We start from the raw sequence: 20,272 nt of genomic DNA on the forward strand, positions 1-20,272 counted from the left end.
GAGGCTATACCCCTCCCGTTGGGGGTTATCCCACCAAGCTGCGCATCCACCATCAGCCTCAGCGGACCCTGCTGCAGCGGCGGCCACAGTGACCGCATCACAACGGGTGGCGTAGTCGACACAAAAGAACTTTAGTAACATCTGTAAAGCTGCCACATAACACTGAGCTTGACGCCCTGGGCACGGGGCCGGGTCACAGCCGCTCGGAGACTACAACCCCCCATCTGATCCGGTGCCGGGTATTCCCCTCAAAAAGGAATATGTCCCAGGGGGCGCGTCAACTTTGGCGTAGTCGGCAGGATTACGTGCCCGCAACACCCGGGTACTGCGTGCCTGAAGAAAAGTGCAAGTTTACCTCAGAAAGAAATCTCCTGCCGGTTCCGGAGGGTCCCCGCCATCGGACTCCATCACCAGTCGTTTCCCGCCGATTGTCCGCCATTTCCAACTTGTTCCCGCCATCTGCAGAGTTTCCCGCCACTGGGCGACGCTTCCCGCCAAAACCGCAGATTTCCCGCCTTGGAAGAGCAGCGGACGCCATTATGGGCGTGCCAAAGGAGGGCAGGAGGCCACCTCCCATCGTGGGCCGGGACAGAAAATGGCGCCAAAAGTGGAAACCGCCCCCACCAACAGAGACTGTGATGCTGGAGGTGTCTGTCAGCGTGAAAGAACTCCCCCTGGAGCTGACAGTCACCGAGTTGCCCCGGGACCGCCCTCGAAGTGGGAGGAGACGAAAGAGAAGAGAAAAGATGGGTGTCGCTTGGAGCAGTCTGGAGCGAGCGCACCCGGAGGCAAGAGGTCTAACAAGGAGCAGCGGAGGAGCTCACCCGGAGATGGAGAGAAAGCAGAACAGCACCGGCCCGCTGGCCAGGAGTCTGCTAGAGACCGAGGAAGGAGGGCAGAGCAGCACCGGCCCGCTGGCCAGGAGCCTGCCGGAAGCCGAGCAGAGCAGCACCGACCCGATGGTCAGGAGCCTGCTAGAGTCCACAACCCCGCTAGGTCTAGCGGAGATCCTAGCGCAGCTCCCCCGAGACCGGGAGTGTGCACAAACTGCCCTGGAGGGCCTCGCAAGGAGGATGGCCCGGGTACAGCGCGAGATACTGGCGGAGTGGAGCCGGGAGATGGCCCAGCAACCAGAGACCAGTCAACGGAGCACGCTACCCTGGAAGAGGAAGCAGACCGCCTCTGAGGATGGCGCGGGAGGACCTAAGGCCGGAGACGGCGCCGAGGAGGGTGCCGAACGCATGGAGGCAGGTAAAGGGGACGCCTATACCCCAAGCCGTGACACCGCTTACCTGCCCCAGCTCCCCGTCGCAGAGCCCGAAAGTCCCCCTGCTGTGCCCGTAGCCGCCAGGTCACCGCCATGGACTAGGCCCCGACCGGAAGCCGCCGCCGCGACCCCTGTGACGTCACAAGCACCGACCCGGAGCGTGACAAAGCAGGAATTACCACCAGCCTGGTCGCAAGGCCTAGTACCCCCGGGCGCCGCACCACCAACAGCGCCCCCTACCTCCGCGGAGCCTCCGGCCTGGCCGCAAGGCCAGGTAACCCAGGGCGCCGCCGTCCTAACGGTGCCCTTCACCTTCCAGGTGCCCCAGGCCTGGCCGCAAGGCCTGGGCAACCCGGGCGCCATCACCACCGCGCCCGCGCCCGCAATACCAAGGGTGCCACACCTGGGGGAGGACCTCTTCAGCCAGCTCACATGGCCGGACGGGCAGCCCTTCATCTGGCCCGAAGGATACCATGAGCTGGGGCGGCAACAGAGACGAGGGCCCTTGTGTGAGCCCCTGATCCCGGCTCCGAAGCCCGTGACTCGGGTCTCGCCTCCTTTGGAAGACGCACAGTTTGAGTGGGACCCCACCGGAGAAGATCTAATGGGGTTCACTCAGGAAACTCGGGCAGTCGCCGCTGAGCGGACTGAGTGTTGTCGTCAGCAGCTAGCAGAGTTTACGAGAGAACGGGAGGAGAGGCGGGCCAGAGAACAACAGGCCCAAATCCGGAGCGCGGAGCAGAAGAGCCGGACTAGGAGGAACCCCCGTGCAGCGCATTGTCCCCGCACCATCGGGACAGTGATAAAGTTCAACCCGCAGCATGGGTGGGGCTTTATTCGGGACCGTAACAACCGCGGTGACGTTTTTGTGACCCGCAGAGACGTCGAGTCCCACCTGCCGGAAGGTCACAAAGGCCGTGACCTCTACGTCGGAGACGAAGTCACTTTCACCCGGCACAAGTGTGCCAAAGGACCTTACGCCCTCCACGTACACCGCTTGACGGAGGAGGAGTTGCGGTACGGAGAGGAGGAGCCAGAGGACCCGGACGGGTCTGAAGCAACACCATATCAAGAAAGAGCAGGAGGAAGACGCCGTTGAGTGCGGCCGAGAAGTGATGTAAATAGTTACCCAATCGGGGTATAAAGGAACTGAAACTGGAACTGTTGCTGCTGCTAAAATAGTCCCCGTTGGGACCAGTGAACTGTTTTACCCGTTAACCCCTTCATCCTACAGGCTGAGGACTGTGAGCAGCCATTCCCTTTCCTCTACCTGGCCGAGGACTGAGAGCGGCCAACTTCCAACTTCCCCTGTATATAGTTGCGCTTCCTAAAGCGCCCCCTACCGGTTTTATAGAAAACCAGTTTTTCTAAGAGACTGTCGCACTTTTCCCGGACACACGTTGCACAGTGTCCGGAGGAGGAACCAGAGACAAGAGAAGTCTACGAGAAAGTTTTATCTGATAAGATATGCTATATATATAATGTCTTATATGTTTTATATGTTTATATGAAAAATTTTGTATGTTTTGGTGTTTTATGTCTTACAGCCCGAGGACGTGCTGTGATTTACCAGGGGGGAATGTAGCACCCTGAGGATTCGGCTGCTACAGGGGTATTGCACCTCAACCCAGAGGTGTGATATTCCACTCCCGGGTAAGGATGGAGTGTGGAACTGAGCTCAGATAGACTGCATGCACTACATACATCCCATTCCAGAGGAGCAGGCCGACGGTACTCCCACTTAGAAATGTGCAGGTACAACCGAGCCTGTTCCTGGCTGGAGTGGGAGGGGGGTGGTACATCCCATGTAGTGTAGGGGCAGATAGGGGGAGCAGTCTGGGTAGTGTTAGGAGCTCATTGGGTGCTGGTCACCTGAGCTCACACATAGAGGGATATATAAGGAGGGCACCAACTAGAATCAGGGTCAGACGCAGAGAGTGAGATGCAGAGAGGATCAGCTGCAGAAAACAAGTTAGGAGAGGAGAGAAGAAAGACCAAGACCCAGAGTGAGAGAGGAGAAAAGAGAAAGACCCAGAGCACAGAAGAGAAGGGACCCAAGAACCCAAATCAGAGCACCGGGTGAGGAGTCAGCATCAGGGTACCGGAACCCAAGCTGGTGGGGGCAAAAACAATCCCCAGCCAGAGACCGGAGACCGTGGGCAGTGTCTGTCACGGTCACCCACCACATTCACCCCGAAGGCACACCACATGCAGGGTCAGGGAACCCAGGGCCAAGGGTGTCCCAAAAGAAGGCCCGAGGGAGCTGGACCTAGGTGAATCCCTGGTGGGGACGGCTGAAGAAAGGACAGAGGGAGAGCTCAGGGCCACGCTCCGGACTTGTTTGGGGGTTGGCTGGATCCAGGACCTGGTGGACGCAGCACGGCTCGGGTGGTCACTAACAGCTGGAGTGACCGAAACATCAGCAGTAAGTAAACTCCCTTAACTGCACAACCCGAGTCTGTCTTCATTGCCGGCTGCACCGCACCACCACAACCCCCATCCTCTGCGCCTGTCCCCTCTGAGGCTATACCCCTCCCGTTGGGGGTTATCCCACCAAGCTGCGCATCCACCATCAGCCTCAGCGGACCCTGCTGCAGCGGCGGCCACAGTGACCGCATCACAACGGGTGGCGTAGTCGACACAAAAGAACTTTAGTAACATCTGTAAAGCTGCCACATAACACTGAGCTTGACGCCCTGGGCACGGGGCCGGGTCACAGCCGCTCGGAGACTACAACCCCCCATCTGATCCGGTGCCGGGTATTCCCCTCAAAAAGGAATATGTCCCAGGGGGCGCGTCAGAGGCTGTTGGCCAAAATCTCGCGATACATGACCCCATCCATTCTCCCTTCAATACGGTGCAGTTGTCCTGTCCCCTTTGCAGAAAAGCACCCCCAAAGTATGATGTTTCCCCCACCATGCTTCACTTTTAGGACAGTGTTCTTGGGGTTGTACTCATCCTTCTTCTTCCTCCAAACACGGCGAGTGGAGTTGATGCCAAAAAGTTCTATTTTGGTCTCATCTGACCACATGACCTTCTCCCATGCCTCTTCTGGATCATCCAGATGGTCAGTGGCGAACTTTAAACGAGCCTGAACATGTGCTGGCGTGAGCAGGGGGACCTTGCGTGCCCTGCAAGAATTTAATCCATGATGGCATAGTGTGTTACTAACGGTAATGTTTGAGACTGTGGTCCCAGCTCTCTTCAAGTCATTGACCAGGTCCTTCACAGTAGTTCTGGGCTGATTCATGACCTTTCTCAGAATCATCCTTAGTCCACGAGGAGAGATCTTGCATGGAGCCCCAAACTGAGGAAGATTGACAGTCATCTTGTGTTTCTTCCATTTTCTAACAACTGTGCCAACAGTTGTTGCCTTCGCACCAAGCTGCTTGTCTATTGTCCTGTAGCCCATCCCAGCCTTGTGCAGGTCTACAATTTTGTCCTTGGTGTCCTTAGCCAGCTCTTTGGTCTTGGCCATGGTGGAGAGGATGGAGTGTAAGTGAGTGTGTGGACAGGTGTCTTTTTACAGGTAACGAGTTCAAACACGTACAATTAATTCAGGTAATGTGCAGAGTAGGAGGCTTCTTAAAGAAAATCTAACAGGTCTGTGAGAGCCAGAATTCTTGCTGATTAGTAGGTGACCAAATACTTATTTCTTGCAATAAAATGCAAAGTAATTAGGTAAAAATCATACAATGTGATTTTCTGTTTTTTATTTTTAAATTCTGTCTCTCACAGGTGAAGTGACCTACGATAAAATATAACAGACCTCTCCATTCTTTGTAGGTGGAAAAACTTGCTGAATCAGCAGTGTATCAAATACTGTATTTTTCAGACTATAAGACGCACTTTTTTCCTCCAAAATTTTGTGGGGTGTGGGGGGAGCGGTTGCGGCGGAGGAGCGGGGCACAGGAGGCAGCAGCACCTGCTGTAGCCTACACTGTCCCCACTGCTAAAGAAAATGAATATTCACTGCTCCCCACGCTCATAAGCGTGGGGAGCAGTGAATATTCATGCTCCTTAATAGCGGCACACAGTGAATCCGAGGGTGGCTCCTGCTACTACCGGGCGATCGCGTGTGCCCGCTATTAAAGGACATGAATATTCACCCCCTCTCCACGCCCATGGGTGTGTGGGGAGGGGGTGAATATTCATGCCCTTTAATAGCGGGCACACGCAATCGCCCGGCAGCAGCAGGAGCCGCGTTGCTGCTACACTGTGTGCCGGCTATTAAGGAGCATGAAGTCACTGCTCCCCGTGCACACAGTCCCGGCGTGGGGAAAAGTGAATTCTGGCAGCTGATCTCTCCTTGTGAGCCGCGCACTTGGCAAGATCAGTGCAGGCAGGCAGGACGCAGCGCTGGAGGAAAGAAGAAAGGCTAGTAGGAGTGTTTATTTTTTTATGTGCAGCGTGATGGGGATTAGGGGGACTATGCATACTAGGATAAGGATGAGGGGGCCATACATATCAGGATAAAGAAAAGGGGGCCATACATACCAGGATAAGGAAGAGGGGGCCATACATACCAGGATAAGGATGAGGGGACCATACATGCCAGGGTAAGGATGAGGGGGCCATACATGCCAGGGTAAGGATGAGAGGGGCATACATGCCAGGGTAAGGATGAGGGGGCCATACATGCCAGGGTAAGGATGAGGGGGGCATACATACCAGGATAAGCATGAGGGGGCCATACATAGCAGGATAAGGATGAGGGGGCCATACATACCAGGATAAGGGGGCCATACATGCCAGGATAAGGATGAGGGGCCATACATACCAGGATAAGGATGAGGGGCCATACATACCAGGATAAGGATGAGGGGGATCATATATATCAGTATAAGGATGAGGGGGCCATGCATACCAGTATAAGGATGAGGGGGCCATGCATACCAGGATAAGGATGAGGGGTGCCATGCATACCAGGATAAGGATGAGGGGTGCCATGCATACCAGGATAGGGATGAGGGGTGTCATTCATACCAGGATAGTGATGAGGGGTGCCATGCATACCAGGATAGGGATGAGGGGTGCCATGCATACTAGGATAGGGATGAGGGAGCCATGCATACCAAGATGGAGGGATGCCATACATACCAGGATGGGGATGGGGACCACGTATAATAGGAAGGAGGGGGCATATCTACCAGGATGGGGGATATTATCAGAATTGGGGGACATTACCCCTATACCAGTGTCAGCAGCAGACCCGCTCCCCCTTAACAGTGCATCGTGACCACATTTTTTGCTTACATTTTTTTTTCCTATTCCCCTCCTCTAAAACCTAGGTGCGTCATATGGTCCTAAAAATACGGTACTGTGTGTATACATACAGTGGGTACAGAAGGTATTCAGACCCCTTTAAATTTTCACTCTTTGTTTCATTGCAGCCATTTGGTAAATTCTAAATAGTTCTTTTTTTCTCATTAAAGTCCACTCTGCACCCCATCTTGACTGAAAAAAAAGCAGAAATGTAGAAATTTTTGCAAATTTATTAAAAAAGAAAAACTGAAATCTCACATGGTCATAAGTATTCAGACCCTTTGCTCAGTATGGAGTAGAAGCCCCTTTTTGAGCTAGTACAGCCATGAGTCTTCTTGGGAATGATGGAACAAGTTTTTCACCCCTGGATTTGGGGATCCTCGGCCATTCTTCCTTGCAGATCCTCTCCAGTTCCGTCAGGTTGGATGGTGAACGTTGGTGGACAGCCATTTTCAGGTCTCTTCAGAGATGCTGAATTGGGTTTAGGTCAGGGCTCTGGCTGGGCCAGTTAAGAATGGTCACAGAGTTGTTCTGAAGCCTCTCCTTTGTTATTTTAGCTGTGTACTTAGGGTCATTGTCTTGTTGGAAGGTGAACCTTCGGCCAAGTCTGAGGTCCAGAGCACTCTGGAAGAGGTTTTCATCCAGGATATCTCTGTACTTGGCCGCATTCATGTTTCCTTCAATTGCAACCAGTCGTCCTGTCCGTGCAGTTGAAAAACACCCCCATAGCATGATGCTGCCACCACCATGTTTCACTGTTGGGATTGTATTGGGGAGGTGATGAGCAGTGACTGGTTTTCGGCAGACATACTGCTTAGAATTATCACCAAAAAGTTATATTTTCGTCTTATCAGACCAGAGAATCTTATTTCTCATAGTCTGGGAGTCCTTCATGTGTTTTTGCGCAAACTCTATGTGGGCTTTCATATGTCTTGCACTGAGGAGAGGCTTAAGTCGGGCCACTCTGCCATAAAGGCCCGACTGGTGGAGGGCTGCAGTGATAGTTGACTTTGTGGAATTTTCTCCCATCTCGCTACTGCATCTCTGGCACTCAGTCACAGTGATCTTGGGGTTCTTCTTTACCTCTCTCACCAAGGCTCTTCTCCCACGATTGCTCAGTTTGGCTGGACGGCCAGGTCAAGGAAGACTTCTGGTGGTCCCAAACTTCTTCCATTTAAGGATTATGGAGGCCACTGTGCTCTTAGGAACCTTGAGTAATGCAGAAATTCTTTTATAACCTTGGCCAGATCTGTGTCTTGCCACAATTCTGTCTCTGAGCTCCTTGGGCAGTTCCTTTGAGCTCATGTTTCTCATTTGGTCTGACATGCACTGTGAGCTGTGAGGTCTTATATAGACAGGTGTGCGCCTTTCCAAATCAAGTCCTATCAGTTTAATTAAACACAGCTGGACTCCAATGAAGGAGTAGATCCACCTCAAGGAGGATCACAAGGAAATGGACAGCATGTGACTTAAATATGAGTGAGCAAAGATTTTGAATACTTATAACCATGTGATATTTCAGAATACTTTCTGTACCCACTGTATATAATAAATGGAAAGAAAATAAGAGAAAAAGAAAAATAGTAAAACATTTTCAAGTACATGATAACTATGTTCTGCACTTTGTCACTTTACATTTTTAATTATTTATTATATTTGCTCATAATGATGAGCTAATAATTATTTTTTTGCATTTTTTTGTAATTTCCTTGTGTTTAGTGTGATTTATTCTTCTTCCAGCAGATGGTGCCACCAGATCATCATTTGGGATTTACATTGCTAACAAGGACATGATGTCTCATGATTGCTGATGTCATTGTGACTCTTACATTTAGTTATTTACATGGTGCGATCATGTTTCTACTAATTAAATAGTCTTATAGAGTCTAACACGCTCACCCACCCTAGATGCATTGCTATAGCGATTAGTGCAATTGCTTATTTCATCTACAGCAGTAGGATGATATTTAATAAATAAATTACATTTTGGAGTCTCAATCAATTTATGGGCGATTGGTAGGTAACATAATGTTCTCACGATTTATGGTTTGCACTCATCATCACGTGATCATGTACGGTACTTATAATGCGAGTATTGTCATTAGTCGTCCCGTGTTGTACCTTGTACTTTGCACCTTATTTATTACTTATATACTTACTGTGAAGTTTCTTGTATTCTACTATTATTGCACCTTTGAATGGGTGGTTTCTCATTATTTGGGTGTTTTTCATTCTTTGTGGCAGTTGCTGTGTGAATTTTTCTTACAGATATTGCGAGAATAGTAAAATAATTTGACATTTGAGTCAATTGTAACATACAGTACAGACCAAAAGTTTGGACACACCTTCTCATTTAAAGATTTTTCTGTATTTTCATGACTATGAAAATTGTACATTCACACTGAAGGCATCAAAACTATGAATTAACACATGTGGAATTATATACTTAACAAAAAAGTGTGAAACAACTGAAAATATGTCTTATATTCTAGGTTCTTCAAAGTAGCCACCTTTTGCTTTGATGACTGCTTTGCACACTCTTGGCATTCTCTAGATGAGCTTCAAGAGGTAGTCACCAGAAATGGTTTTCACTTCACAGGTGTGCCCTGTCAGGTTTAATAAGTGGGATTTCTTGCCTTATAAATGGAGTTGGGACCATCAGTTGTGTTGTGCAGAAGTCTGGTGGATACACAGCTGATTGTCCTACTGAATAGACTGTTAGAATTTGTATTATGGAAAGAAAAAAGCAGCTAAGTAAAGAAAAACAAGTGGCCATCATTACTTTAAGAAATGAAGGTCAGTCAGTACGAAAAATTGGGCAAACTTTGAAAGTGTCCCCAAGTGCAGTTGCAAAACCCATCAAGCGCTACAAAGAAACTGGCTCACATGAGGACCGCCCCAGGAAAGGAAGACCAAGAGTCACCTCTGCTTCTGAGGATAAGTTTATCCGAGTCACCAGCCTCAGAAATCGCAGGTTAACAGCAGCTCAGATTAGAGACCAGGTCAATGCCAAACAGAGTTCTAGCAGCAGACACATCTCTACAACAACTGTTAAGAGGAGACTTTGTGCAGCAGGCCTTCATGGTAAAATAGCTGCTAGGAAACCACTGCTAAGGACAGGCAACAAGCAGAAGAGACTTGTTTGGGCTAAAGAACACAAGGAATGGACATTAGACCAGTGGAAATCTGTGCTTTGGTCTGATGAGTCCAAATTTGAGATCTTTGGTTCCAACCACCGTGTCTTTGTGCGACGCAGAAAAGGTGAACGGATGGACTCTACATGCCTGGTTCCCACCGTGAAGCATGGAGGAGGAGGTGTGATGGTGTGGGGGGGCTTTGCTGGTGACACTGTTGGGGATTTATTCAAAATTGAAGGCATACTGACCCAGCATGGCTACCACAGCATCTTGCAGCGGCATGCTATTCCATCCGGTTTGCATTTAGTTGGACCATCATTTATTTTTCAACAGGACAATGACCCCAAACACACCTCCAGGCTGTGTAAGGGCTATTTGACCAAGAAGGAGAGTAATGGGGGGCTACTCCAGATGACCTGGCCTCCACAGTCACCAGACCTGAACCCAATCGAGATGGTTTGGGGTGAGCTGGACCACAGCGTGAAGGCAAAAGGGCCAACAAGTGCTAAGCATCTCTGGGAACTCCTTCAAGATTGTTGGAAGACCATGTCCGGTGACTACCTCTTGAAGCTCATGAAGAGAATGCCAAGAGTGTGCAAAACAGTCATCAAAGCAAAAGGTGGCTACTTTGAAGAACCTAGAATATAAGACATATTTTCAGTTGTTTCACACTTTTTTGTTAAGTATATAATTCCACATGTGGTAATTCATAGTTTTGATGCCTTCAGTGTGAATGTACAATTTTCATAGTCATGAAAATACAGAAAAATCTTTAAATGAGAAGGTGTGTCCAAACTTTTGGTCTGTACTGTATATCATAACAGAATCAGCCAGCAAAAGTGCTCCCATATCCCCATAACAGAGGCAGACAGAAAAAGGCTCTTTTCCCACGATTGCTCAGTTTGGCTGGACGGCCGGGTCAAGGAAGACTTCTGGTTGTCCCAAACTTCTTCCATTTAAGGATTATGGAGGCCACTGTGCTTTTAGGAACCTTGAGTATTGTAAAAATTCTTTTGTAACCTTGGTCAGATCTGTGTCTTGCCACAATTCTGTCTCTGAGCTCTTTGGGCAGTTCCTTTGAGCTCATGTTTCTCATTTGGTCTGACATGCACTGTGAGCTGTGAGGTCTTATATAGACAGGTGTGCGCCTTTCCAAATCAAGTCCTATCAGTTTAATTAAACACAGCTGGACTCCAATGAAGGAGTAGAACCATCTCAAGGAGGATCACAAGGAAATGGACAGTGTTAGAACCTTGCTGTTAGGTTTTTTTTCCTTTGCTGGTCACATGACCTTGTTGGCCTATTTAATCCTGCTCCGCCCTTCTGGCTTTGCTGGACTTCATTGTATATCTACTTTCTAGCTAGCCTGTGCTCTGTGTCTTGCTCTGTTAGTTTGCTTGGTCTACGGACCTCTATGTTCTATCTATTTTGTTTGTTCGTCTGTCTGCTACTATTTCTGTTAGGAGGTGTCCCATATTCCTCCCAGTCCTTAGTACTTGTAGGGATTCCCTCCCCACATCTATAGGTCTCCGTACAGACTAGATTAGGACTTTAGCAGGTCTGATCGCAGGATCAGGTTCCCTGTTACATCGTAGGGATTCAGCTGAGTCCTATAGTAGGGACAGATCTCCTCTCTTTCCTTAGCTTTGGTAGCAGAACATAACAGTAAGTCCAGCCTGCAAATTCTCTAAGGAAAGATTTTTTTTTTTTTGTTCCATCATGGTGTCGGTTCAGGATTTGGCTAAACACCTGCAGGGACTCTCTCTGGAAGTGGCCGAGCTCCGTCAGCACGTGAGTAACTGTCCTGGAGCATATTTCTTGGAGCCTAAGGTATGTTTGCCGGATTTATTTTTTGGTGAACATCGAGAATTTTTTTCATTTAAAAATGCTTGCTTATTGTATTTTCGTTTGAGACCCAAGTCCTCTGGGGATGAATCCCAGCGCGTAGGGTTCATAATGTCACTTTTGCGCAAAGAGCTTAGGAGTGGGCCTTTTCTTTGCAACCTAGTGATACATGCTTCAGATCAGTGGATAGTTTTTTTTCTGCTTTAGGACTATTATATGATGATCCTGACCGTGTGGCATCAGCTGAGACTGAGTTGAGACGTTTAAAACAAGGATCAGGTAATGTCGAAAAATATTGTACTCATTTTCGTCGTTGGTCCACTCAAACAGGGTGGAACGATTCTGCTCTGAAAAGTCTATTTCTTGCTGGGCTCAGTGAAAGGGTTAAAGACCTGCTAATTGCTTATCCTACACCTGAGGATTTGCAACAGGCTATGCAATTAGCTATACGGGTGGATAGAAGACTGCGTGCTAGGGTTAATGAGAGCAAATCCTCTGCTATGTCAGTTTCTGGTTATGATAATGTGTGTACTAACAGTGGTGAACCGATGGAGATTGGATCGGTGGCACCTCGCTCTCAAGAAAAAGACCGTCGTTTTTCGGAAGGCTTGTGTTTCTATTGCGGAAAATCTGGTCATTTGATTAAAGGCTGTGAGCTTCGTATGAAGAAAGAAAAAAAAATGGTCAGTCACGCCCGTATTGCCTGTTTAAATTCCAAGGGTGTATTTTTAGCTGCTTCCACGATTGCTCAGGAAAAATTAATGGAATTTCGGGTGTTTGTTGATTGCGGGTCTACACTGAATGTAATTGATGGGGGATTCGTGGAAAAACTCAATTTAAAACCTGAACCTTTATCATCCCCCATTGCTGTGGTTTCTGTGGATGGCTCCCCTTTGAAGAATATTACTCTCAAGGTCAGTGAATTTCCTCTCACTATTAATGGTGTTCACCATGAGAAATTGGATTTGGTAGTGTTGAATAACTTGCCTTCTCCAGTAATATTGGGTTTGCCCTGGTTAAAATTTCACAATCCTGTACTGGATTGGTCTACCAGTGAAATTAAATCCTGGAGCCATAAATGTTATGACAAGTGTTGTAACGGGCGTATTGCAGCTTTGGATAGGGGAGAATTGCCTGTTCCTATTCAGGATTTTTGGAGAGTTTTTTCTGAGAAGGAATCGCAGGTTTTGCCTCCCCATAGAGACTATGATTGTTCTATTGAATTTGTCCCTGGAGCGACTCTTCCTAAAAGTCGTTTATTTAACCTTACTATTCCTGAGAGGAAGGCTTTGGAGGAATACATACAGACAAGTTTGGCCGCCGGTCACATTAGGCCCTCTAAGTCTCCTGTGGCGGTTGGATTTTTTTTTGTAAAAAAAAAGGACGGCGGTTTACGTCCTTGTCTGGATTTTCGTGAGATTAACAAAATTACGGTACGCAATCCTTACCCACTGCCATTGATTCCTGATCTGTTTAACCAGTTATTGGGGGCCAAGTGGTTCTCTAAAATTGACCTTAAGGGGGCATACAATCTGTTGCGCATGAAGGAGGGTGATGAATGGAAGACTGCTTTTAACACTCCTGTGGGTCATTTTGAGAATCTGGTTATGCCTTTTGGTCTTACTAATGCTCCTGCATTTTTTCAGAATCTGATTAATGACATCCTTAGACCTTTGATCGGTAAAAATGTGGTTGTGTATTTGGATGACATTTTGATTTATTCGCCAGATCTGGAGTCTCATTGGCGGAGCGTGCGTGAGGTATTACAGTTATTAATGGACAATTCGCTTTTTGCTAAGCTGGAGAAATGTGAGTTCGCTGTACAGAGAATTAGTTTTTTGGGCTACATTATCTCCAGCAAAGGTTTTGAGATGGATCCGGTTAAGGTTCAGGCTGTGCAGGAATGGCCTAGGCCTATTGGTTTGAAATCGATACAGAGGTTTTTGGGTTTCGCCAATTACTACAGAAAATTCATAAAAAATTTTTCTAGTATTGTCAAACCTCTGACTGATCTCACCAGGAAAGGTGCTGATGCGGTTCAGTGGTCTTCTGAGGCCATTGAAGCTTTTGTGTATCTCAAGGAGAGGTTCACCTCTGCTCCCATCCTTATGCAGCCTGATGTTAGTAGGCCATTTTTGGTTGAGGTTGATGCTTCCTCTGTGGGGGTTGGCGTAGTATTGTCTCAGGATAACGGGGATGGATTACATCCCTGTGCCTTTTTTTCAAAAAAATTTTCGGAGACTGAACTGAATTACGATATTGGTAATCGGGAATTATTGGCTATTAAACTCGCATTTGAACACTGGCGCCACTTCTTGGAAGGTGCGGAATTTCCCGTTCAGGTTCTTACGGATCATAAAAATCTGATATATCTTGATGCTGCCAAGCGCCTGAATGCCCGTCAGGCTAGGTGGGCACTGTTTTTCTCGCGGTTTAATTTCTCCGTTACTTACATCCCTGGTACTAAGAATGTTAAGGCGGATGCCTTGTCTCGCAGTTTTTCTCCCATAGTCGGTGCTGAGAAAGAGGAAAACATTTTACAAGAAGGTGTTGTGATAGCTGCTTTAGACTCCGTTTTGGAAGATGAGATTCTTAAAGCTCAGGAGAATGCCCCATCTAACACTCCTCATGGGAGGTTGTTTGTGCCTGGGACCTTTAGGAGAGATTTGTTTGTTGAGTGTCACGAATCTCGGTTGGCAGGTCATCCCGGAATCTCTGAGACCAAGAGACTGGTGGGTCGCAGTTTTTGGTGGCCTGGATGGCAGAAGGAAGTCATTAAGTGGGTGCGCCAATGTACTATATGTGCTAGATCTAAGTCCTCACATACTCCTGCTGCGGGGTTGCTTTGTCCTTTGGAGGTCTCCAGTGCTCCTTGGACACATTTGGCTATGGACTTTATAACTGACCTTCCCCCCTCTGAGGGTTTTACTGTCATCTGGGTGGTCGTGGACCGTTTTAGCAAGATGTGTCACTTGGTTCCCTTCGTCAAACTGCCCTGCGCTAAAACTCTCGCTAAGGCCTTTGTCAAGGAAATTGTCAGACTTCATGGCGTTCCTACTGACATTGTTTCTGATAGGGGTCCTCAGTTCGTGGCTCGTTTTTGGCGTGCCTTTTGTGACAGGTTGGGAATTCATTTGTCGTTTTCGTCCGGATATCATCCTGAATCTAATGGCCAGACAGAAAGGAAAAACCAGGATGTTGAGCAGTTCTTGCGTTGTTTTGTGGCAGACAATCAAGAGGGGTGGTCTGAGTTTCTGCCACTTGCCGAATTTGCTCTGAACAATCATACATCTTCTTCTGCTGGTTGTTCGCCTTTTTTTTGTTGTTCTGGGAGACATCCGTCGTTTGGGTCGTTCTCCAAGTTGGGATCTGCCGTGCCTGAGGAGGAGAATTTTTCCGGTGATTTGGAAAGAGTTTGGACGGATGTGCGTGGTAATCTTCAGGAGGCCAACAGAAAATCTAAAGACTACTTTGATAGGAAACGACAGGAGGTTTTGTTCGCTGTTGGTGACATGGTTTGGTTGTCCTCTAGGAATCTGCGGTTGAGGATTCCTTCTAAGAAATTGGGTCCCAAGTTTGTAGGGCCCTTTAAGGTGCTTCAGGTTGTCAACCAATCTGCTGTTAGGTTGGAGGTTCCTACCTCCTGGAGAATTAATCCGGTCTTTCATGTCTCTCTGTTAAAAAAAGCTGTTGTGTCGGATGGTGACGCCTCTGCCTCTGTTCCTCTGGTGGTGGAGGACGGGGAATATGAAATTTCTCGCATCCTTAACTCTATACGGTATAGAGGTAGTTTGCAGTATCTTGTGGCCTGGAAAGGTTTCGGACCCGAGGATAACTCTTGGGTGAGGTCAGATGATGTTTCCGCGTCCAGACTTATCAGAGCGTTTCACAGGAGATTTCCTGATAAGCCTGGTCCTAGGGGATCCGGAGGATCCTCTTAGAAGGGGGGGTACTGTTAGAACCTTGCTGTTAGGTTTTTTTTCCTTTGCTGGTCACATGACCTTGTTGGCCTATTTAATCCTGCTCCGCCCTTCTGGCTTTGCTGGACTTCATTGTATATCTACTTTCTAGCTAGCCTGTGCTCTGTGTCTTGCTCTGTTAGTTTGCTTGGTCTACGGACCTCTATGTTCTATCTATTTTGTTTGTTCGTCTGTCTGCTACTATTTCTGTTAGGAGGTGTCCCATATTCCTCCCAGTCCTTAGTACTTGTAGGGATTCCCTCCCCACATCTATAGGTCTCCGTACAGACTAGATTAGGACTTTAGCAGGTCTGATCGCAGGATCAGGTTCCCTGTTACATCGTAGGGATTCAGCTGAGTCCTATAATAGGGACAGATCTCCTCTCTTTCCTTAGCTTTGGTAGCAGAACATAACAGACAGCATGTGACTTAAATATGAGTGTCTGAGCACAGGGTCTGAATACTTATGACCATGTGATATTTCAGTTTTTCTTTTTTAATAAATTTGCAAAAATTTCTACATTTCTGTTTTTTTCAGTCAAGATGGGGTGCAGAGTTTACTTTACTGAGAAAAAAAATGAACTTTATAGAATTTAACAAATGGATGCAATGAAAGAAAAAGTAAAAATTTAAAGGGGTCTGAATACTTTCTGTACCCACTGTATATAATAAATGGAAAGAAAATAAGAGAAAAAGAAAAATAGTAAAACATGTGTTACCATATCTCCATAGCAGAGCCAGATGGCAAACTGCTCCCATAACCCTATAAGAGACAGACAGCAAAAGTGCACCCATAACCCCATAACAGAGCCAGTCGACAAAAGTGCTCCCATAACCCTATAACAGAGCCACATGGCAAAAGTGCTCCCATATCCCCATAACAGAGCCAGCCGGCAAAAGTGCTCCCATATCCCCATAACAGAGCTAGCCGGCAAAAGTGCTCCCATATTCCCATAACCGAGCCAGCCGGCAAAAGTGCTCCCTCCCATATCCCCATAACAGAGGCAGAAGGAAAAAGTGCTCCCATATTCCCATAACCGAGCCAGCCGGCAAAAGTGCTCCTTTATCCCCATAACAGAGCTAGCCGGCAAAAGTGCTCCCATAACCCCATAACAGAGCCAGATGGCAAAAGTGCTCCCATATCCCTATAACAGAGCCAGTCGGCAAAAGTGCTCCCATATTCCCATAACAGAGCCAGCCGGCAAAAATGCTCCCATATCCCCATAACAGAGCCAGACGGCAAAAGTGCTCCCATATCCCCATAACAGAGCCAGACGGCAAAAGTGCTCCCATAACCCCATAACAGAGCCAGATGGCAAAAGTGCTCCCTTATCCCCATAACAGAGCCAGCCAGCAAAAGTGCTCCCATATCTTCTTAACAGAGATAGACGGAAAAAGTGCTCCCATAACCCCATAACAGAGTCAGACGGCAAAAATGCTCCCACATCCCCATAACAGAGCCAGACAGCAAAAGTGCTCCCATATCCCCATAACAGAGCCAGCTGGCAAAAGTGCTCCCATATTCCCATAACAGAGCCAGCCGGCAAAAGTGCTCCCATATCCCCATAACAGAGCCAGATGGCAAAAGTGCTCCCATATCCCCATAACAGAGCCAGACGGCAAAAGTGCTCCCATATCCCCATAAGAGCCAGATGGCAAAAGTGCTCCCATATTCCAATAACCGAGCCAGCCAGCAAAAGTGCTCCCTTATCCCCATAACAGAGCCAGCCAGCAAAAGTGCTCCCATATCTTCATAACAGAGATAGACGGAAAAAGTGCTCCCATATTCCCATAACAGAGTCAGATGGCAAAAGTGCTCCCTTATCCCCATAACAGAGCCAGCCAGCAAAAGTGCTCCCATATCTTCATAACAGAGATAGACGGAAAAAGTGCTCCCATAACAGAGCCAGAAAGCAAAAGTGCTCCCATATCCCCATAACAGAGCGAGTCAGCAAAAGTGCACCCATAACCCCATAACAGAGGAAGCCAGCAAAAATGCTCTTATAACCCCATAACAGAGGAAGCCCGCAAAAGTGATCCCATATCCCCATAACAGTGGAAGCCGGCATAAGTGCTCTCATAACCCCATAACAAAGGAAGCTGGCAAAAGTGCTCCAATATCCCCATAACATAGAGAGATGGCAAAAGTGCTCCCATATCCCAAAACAGACAGCCAGCAAAAGTGCTCCCATATCCACATAACAGAGGCAAACAGCAAAAGTGGTCCCATAACAGATGGCAAAAGTGCTCTCATATCCCCATAACAGAGGCAGACTGCAAAAGCGCTCCCATATCCCCATAACAGAGTCAGACAGCAAAATGCTCCCATAACACCATAACAGAGGCAGACGGCAAAAGTGCTCCCATATCTGCATAATAGGGGCAGATGGCAAAAGTGTTCCCATATCCCCATAATAGAGCCAGATGACAAAAGTGCTCCCATAACAGAGCCAGACGGCAAAAGTTCTCCCATATCCCCATAACAGAGCCAGACGGTAAAAGTGCTCCCATATCCCCATAACAGAGCTAGATGGTAAAAGTGCTCCCATATCCCCATAACAGAGCCAGCCGGCAAAAGTGCTCCCTCCCATATCCCCATAACAGAGGCAGAAGGAAAAAGTGCTCCCATATTCCCATAACCGAGCCAGCCGGCAAAAGTGCTCCTTTATCCCCATAACAGAGCTAGCCGGCAAAAGTGCTCCCATAACCCCATAACAGAGCCAGACGGCAAAAGTGCTCCCATATCCCTATAACAGAGCCAGCCGGCAAAAGTGCTCCCATATTCCCATAACAGAGCCAGCCGGCAAAAGTGCTCCCATATCCCCATAACAGAGCCAGATGGCAAAAGTGCTCCCATATCCCCATAACAGAGCCAGACGGCAAAAGTGCTCCCATATCCCCATAAGAGCCAGACGGCAAAAGTGCTCCCATATTCCCATAACAGAGCCAGATGGCAAAAGTGCTCCCATATTCCAATAACCGAGCCAGCCAGCAAATGTGCACCCATAACCCCATAACAGAGGAAGGCAGCAAAAATGCTCTTATAACCCCATAACAGAGGAAGCCCGCAAAAGTGATCCCATATCCCCATAACAGTGGAAGCCGGCATAAGTGCTCTCATAACCCCATAACAAAGGAAGCTGGCACAAGTGCTCCCATATCCCCATAACATAGCGAGATGGCAAAAGTGCTCCCATATCCCAAAACAGACAGCCAGCAAAAGTGCTCCCATATCCCCATAACAGAGGCAAACAGCAAAAGTGGTCCCATATCCCCATAACAGAGTCAGACAGCAAAATGCTCCCATAACACCATAACAGAGGCAGACGGCAAAAGTGCTTCCATATCTGCATAATAGGGGCAGATGGCAAAAGTGTTCCCATATCCCCATAATAGAGCCAGATGACAAAAGTGCTCCCATAACAGAGCCAGACGGCAAAAGTTCTCCCATATCCCCATAACAGAGCCAGACGGTAAAAGAGCTCCCATATCCCCATAACAGAGCCAGACGGTAAAAGTGCTCCCATATCCCCATAACAAAGCCAGATGGCAAAAATGCTCCCATAACCCTATAACAGAGACAGCCGGCAAAAGTGCTCCCATATCCCCATAACACAGCTGTTGACTTTCCCATGGCTGGTAATTAAAAATAGGTGGGACCCCAAGTAATTTTTTTCCTTTATTTAGTTAGTAATTAATACATTTATTTAAAAAAAACAGCATGGGTTCTCCCTTATTTTTCATAACCAGCCAAGGGAAAGCAGAGAAATGATGGCTGCAGCTCCCAGCTGTCTGTTTCCCTTTTGCTGGTTATCAAAAATGGGGGATAACACGTGACGTTTTTTTTAAATTTACCTAAATTAATTTAAAAAAATGGTGTGGGTTCCTCCCTATTTTTAATAATCGGCTAAGGGAAAGCAGAGAGCTGAGGGCTGCAGGGAAGGGGGGACGGGACCAGCAATTTTTTTTTAGTCAAATAACTTATAATAACACAGACACAGACCGACTCCGACTCCTAAAATATATAATAAATTGGGCCCAGTAGTTCAATGCAGTTTGTGGGGAATATTTTTTCATAAGAATTTGTGAAAGTTATGAAATGTCCTATTCCTGATCTAAGGGTCTGGACTTTTAGCTGAGATGAATCTGTGCTACAGTAAATTTATCACTTAAACATGAGCCGTGTATGAGGGAGTTGGAGTTGGAGTCGGAGTTGGTATCATGGAAATTGAGGAGTCGGAGGTTTGGCTTACCAACGCCACAGTCCTGGGTAAAACAATCCACCCTCCGAGCCATGTGTGGACGACTGGCCTGATGATGCTGAAAATGGTCCCTGTCCCTCCTGCGCCACTACCTCATGCATCATAGCCTGCAGTGTTGTTTCCAGCAGGCATACAAGTGGTATCGTAGCGTTGATGATGGCATCATCAGCAGTGGCCATGTTGCTGGAATGTTCAAAGCAGCACAAAAGGCCACACACGTCCCGCATGGAGGCCCACTCATTGGTGGTGAGTTCAGTCGAGCGACTCGCCCGTGCGTCCTGCAGCTGGAACTCCATTATCGCATGCTGTGGCTCACAGAGTCTCTCCAGCATATGCAGGGTGGAGTTCCATCTTGTTGGTACGTCGAATATGAGGCGGTGAGCAGGAAGACAGAAGTGACGCTGCAGAGCAGACAGGCGAGCAGCAGCAAGGTGAGAACGCTGAAAGTGTCCATGCACCGCCTGCACTTTCACGAGCAGATCGGACATATCTGGATAATTTTTGAGGAAGCTCTGCACCACCAAATTAAGTACATGC

At 47.8% G+C, this 20,272-nt stretch overlaps 1 protein-coding gene across 5 annotated transcripts in view; it reads right to left on the reverse strand.

The window, feature by feature from the left end:
• Positions 1 to 20,272, reverse strand: part of LOC141152751 (uncharacterized) — a 55,770-nt gene that overhangs the window by 31,146 nt on the left and 4,352 nt on the right. The gene's annotated exons all lie outside the window — the stretch shown is intronic.

This window comes from Phyllobates terribilis, unplaced genomic scaffold (assembly GCF_046119375.1).
Source record: "Phyllobates terribilis strain yellow unplaced genomic scaffold, ASM4611937v1 Scaffold_6__1_contigs__length_29720123, whole genome shotgun sequence".
In the NCBI taxonomy this organism is placed as follows: Eukaryota; Metazoa; Chordata; class Amphibia; order Anura; family Dendrobatidae; genus Phyllobates; species Phyllobates terribilis.